The sequence below is a fragment of the Herpailurus yagouaroundi genome, unplaced genomic scaffold, assembly GCF_014898765.1.
Source record: "Herpailurus yagouaroundi ecotype Mexico unplaced genomic scaffold, PumYag 139, whole genome shotgun sequence".
In the NCBI taxonomy this organism is placed as follows: Eukaryota; Metazoa; Chordata; class Mammalia; order Carnivora; family Felidae; genus Herpailurus; species Herpailurus yagouaroundi.
This window is the reverse complement of record NW_024412394.1, coordinates 39,074,582-39,079,545: the sequence shown is the minus strand read 5'-3', so window position 1 is coordinate 39,079,545 and position 4,964 is coordinate 39,074,582.

The following is a 4,964-nucleotide window of genomic DNA, read 5'->3' as shown; positions in this document are numbered from 1 at the left end:
GAAAATAATTTTTGGAAAAATCTACCTCTCATTCCTCTGAATCATCTAGCAGGAATAAGAAAAGGGGCTAGGTAAAAAACAGTACTGTTTGTTAAGCAAGATCTCATTGAGTTTATTTCCCGATACAAATGTTATTTTGTTTAATTTCCAGCATAACTTTCTTTCTTTTCTTTTTTTTTTTTTAACGTTTATTTATTTTTTTGGGACAGACAGAGACAGAGACAGAGCATGAACGGGGGAGGGGCAGAGAGAGAGGGAGACACAGAATCAGAAACAGGCTCCAGGCTCTGAGCCATACGCCCAGAGCCCGACGCGGGGCTCGAACTCCCGGACCGCGAGATCGTGACCTGGCTGAAGTCGGACGCTTAACCAACTGCGCCACCCAGGCACCCCCCCAGCATAACTTTCAAAATAGATGATGTCATCTTTGTATTACATGTGTGCAACCTGAGATCGAAGGAGTGAACCTGTTGGACAAGGTTACCCGGATAGGGAATGAAACTGGAATGGGATCCCTTTATCGTGTCCCTGCAAAGCCCTGCTTCTTCCATGTGACACATATTCTCTGCCCATGCCATGTTATGTAGAAAGGTTTTGTCAGTTTATTTTGGCTGCATCCCATCTCAACTAAGAAAGGCCTTTCTGGCTTCTCTGGCTTTTTCTGCAGTGATACACACATAGACATTCTAATGTTGGTATATATTAAAAAGTGAATCATGTTTTACTGGATTATTTTGAATAGGTAAGAAAATAAGTATGTAGATACATGTGACTCACTGACAGAAATAGTATTTTGTTGACACTGAAGTTGCAATGTGTTTTGCCTAAATTTCCTAGAGGAATTTCAGTAAAAGATATCCACAAGAGTATATTTGATTGTGCTGACAAAGCAGGCTGTTTCTTTTTCTTTTTTTTTTTTTCAAATTCTTTTTGTTTGTTTATCTCTTTTTGAGAGACAGAGCATGAAGTGGGGGAGGGACAGAGAGAGAGAGAGAGGGAAAGAGAGAGAGACACAGTGAGAGTCGGGGAGGGGCAGAGGGAGAGGAAGTCACAGAATCCAAAGCAGGCTCCAGGCTCTGAGCTGTCAGCATAGAGCCTGATGTGGGGCTTTAACTCACAAACTACAAGGTAATGATCTGAGCTGAAATCAGACGCTTAACTGAGTCACCCACGTGCCCCAAAGCAGACTGTTCTTTTTTTATTTATTTAAAATTTTTTTAATGTTTATTTATTTTTGACAGAGAGAGAGAGAGACAGAGCATGAGCGGGGAGGGGCAGAGAGAGAGACACACACAGAATCCGAAGCAGGCTCCAGGCTCTGAATTGTCAGCACAGAGCCCGACGCGGGGCTTGAACTCACAGACCGCGAGATCATGACCTGAGCCAAAGTCGGACACTCAACCGACTGAGCCACCCAGGCGCCCCAAAGCAGACTGTTTCTTAATTGAAGTATTTTTTTCCATAATACATTTTGGAATTATATGGAGAAGGATGACCTAGCTTCATTTCTCCAGGACATGATTTCTTTAGAATAATAAAGGTTCCATGAAAAAAGATGGTATAACTGTGTGAATGTGAAAAATGATGAGGTGAAAAAAAGTGGGCAGACTGACTTCTTGAGACTTTAATATCCTAACAAACACTGCAGCCTCAAAGGGGGATTTTCGAATGGTGAGTTTCCCAATCACATTGGACCTAGAACTTCCTTTCATGACTATCCTTTGAGACTGGTGCACAGGAAGAGTCCACTGGGAAACACTGGTGTAGAAAGAGCTGCTGGTGAATAAGGATTGTAGATACCAATGTAAGTACCAAGTTATGACACGGTTTACACTATTGTCTTTAGGTTTATTAGTTTCTAAAATCTAGACTGCCTGCAATTTTTCAGACACTTCTGGCCTGATTTATTCCACACGTCTTCAACTTACTATGATCCACCATTCTCAGCCTTCTTACTGCGGTTAGTTGGTCACTATTCTGTCTGGAATCCTTAATGCTGTAGAATAGCAAGGCCTGTGATCATCAGTTGTTATATTTGCAGATTGGCCCCTGAAACCCCAGTTTGTGGTGTGGATAAAAGAAAAATACTCCCTTTAAAGGACTGTTATATTTTCACCTGGTAAAGTTACTGAAATGTCACTATGACAAAGACTGTTTCATCATAATATATATGCTTCCCCCCCCCGCCAACTTCCATAAAATATTTTATTCTGAAGCACTAAAGTAAATGATGGTTGGTTAGCAGTAGGTAGTGAATTTTGCAGTGCACCACCCACACCTCCCTTTACAATGAAGCATTCTTCAAACTGCCAGGTGTGTTGGCTACCAACTGTTCACAGCTGAGTGCCTCCCCAGCAATTGCTTTCAGCAACACAGGGCAAAGCCTCTTCCAAGGAAGCAACCAGAAATGCAGGATGAAAAAAGGCCAGGACTCTGCTTTAATCCTGGATGACTCTAAAAAGGCTAGTCTACCTCCAAATCTCCCTGCCAATTCAGCTGAGCCCTTTATTTTACATTCGTGGTGGTTTAACCTCTCCCTCTGCTCACTGTGGCCTCCTGCATTCTTTTCAAAGGTATTAGTCTCAAGAGCCCTGCTCAGTAACCTTCTTGCAAACACATCTCTGTCTCACTATTTCCTGATGGATCTGACTTAGGCCATAGTAATTTTGAGGAGTGTAGGCCTGCATAGTGTCCACTAGCATGGAAAAGAATGGACCTTGTAAAGCTGAGTTTATATCTACCTGAGTCTATTGAGACAAATATCTGTAGTCAAAACATCTAAAAGTAATTAATATCCACCTACAGTGTGGCAACCAAAATGCTTTTGTAGAGGGAATTTATTCCTTGTGGAAAACAAAGAATTCCTACTTCTCTGGGTCTAGGAGGAAGCTAGAACAAATAAAATATTACAATACACATAGTCAGCTTGACCTTTTCTAGGGAACTAGACTTGGTTCATATTGTCAGTCATTTTGAATTTTTAAAAAATGTTTATTTATTATTTAAAGACAGAGTCAGAGCATGAGCAGGGGAGGGGCAGGGGGAGAGGGAGACACAGAATCTGAAGCAGACTTCAGGCTCTGAGCTGTAGCACAGAGTCCGACACGGGGCTCGAACTCACAAACCACGAGATCAGGACCTGAGCCGAAGTTGGACGCTTAACTGACTGAGCCACTCAGGCGCCCCATACTGTCAGTCATTTTGAATCATTGCACCCCAAATATTAGCACTAAATCATATTAGGGAGGAGGTGAAGCCGGCTGAACTCTATTAATGTGGCCTACATCTCTAACTAAAAATAGTTGGACCCTTTGGAATCTGCCAAATTCTTGACTACATATCAGGCTAAGTCAAGGGTCTACAAATCTAGAGAGACTCCGCTAGTTTTGAGAAACTCTACAGTTATGTGAGAAAGGCCAAGCTTGAGGAAAGTAGGTACTCTTAGTGATAGGGGAGTGAATGAAGGAGAGGTTAAGGCAGGGAATGGGATTGTTTGACTTCAGATAGTAATGGCTGCATCATAATACTCATCTCCTTTTCCTCCCCCTCTTCTGCTCTTATTTATTGAATATGATTATGTGTCAGACACAAGGTGTATTTTTATTTAGTCCTACGAGGTAGACATTCTATCCCTATTTTAAAGATGAAAAAACTCGGGGCGCCTGGGTGGCGCAGTCGGTTAGGCGTCCGACTTCAGCCAGGTCACGATCTCGCGGTCCGTGAGTTCGAGCCCCGCGTCAGGCTCTGGGCCTGTTTCCGATTCTGTGTCTCCCTCTCTCTCTGCCCCTCCCCCGTTCATGCTCTGTCTCTCTCTGTACCAAAAATAAAAAATAATAAAAAATAAAAAATAAAAAAAAAGATGAAAAAACTGATGTCCAAAAAAATCAAGTAAACTGCCTAAAGTCACTGCCCAAGACTGGCTAGATCTAAAACCATATTCTTTCCTTTATGTTTATAATGGAAAGTGTGTTTTGTGCTTCTTTGTAGCAAGAAAATTAATTATTATTTGCTCAAAAGTTTCAGTGATTTAATCCAACAGATTGTAAATTATTATCAATGTGCCAGTTAGGTTGAATTTTGCCTAATATATTGATGAGTAGATAATTTCATACTTGGAGCTATAACTAAGAAGAGTAATGGGAAAAGCAATAAAAATTTCAGAGGGAATTCATACACTAATACGTCTCTTTTTTTCTTTAGAGTAACTAAACATTTTGGAAAGAAAAATGCACATGCTCGCTGAATGCATTGACTTGTAAATGGAAAAAAAGGTACCATAATTATACAATTAAATATATTGAAAATACCATTTGTCAAGTTGATTATCAAAGATTAGGTAAACTAAGTTGGCTTCTGGAGTTGTTGAGTTTATTATTGGTCATTCTCTTCAGAGTTTAAAAGAAGTTTGGAAAAAGTCAGAATTATTGTGATAACTCTCCTATTTCTCTTGGGCCAGAATATAACCACCTCTGGGAATAGAAGGAAAGCTCTATTATTATCTCATCTCTGTATCATTTCTAGGACTATCTCAAGAGAAAAAGATTGAGTTGTAGCTAAAGAGAGAGACTGAGGAAAGTAGAAATATACGGAATTTAACTTCTATTCCCTTGCTATCTACAATGAAACCAATTAGGATTTAAGAAAAAGTTTTTAAAATAATTCAAGTTCACAAATACCCAATTTAGGATGAAGTTGGAATTGTAAATTAGGTTGCTTTACTTTAGGCTGAGGTATTTCATAGAAGTAATTATGTTAAATATTTCATGCAATGCTATTGGTTAATTAGGTAGTAAACAGCAAAATGAAAATCAGGAAAAGGAAGACATTTATGATTGAATCACCAATTTTTAAGTGTGAGGTATGTATTGCACAGGTTTACATCAACTTTAAAGTCATGAGATAATCTTAAAAGTATAAACTGATGTGAAACCCAACAGGATTATGGATATTGTCTATGGTATCCA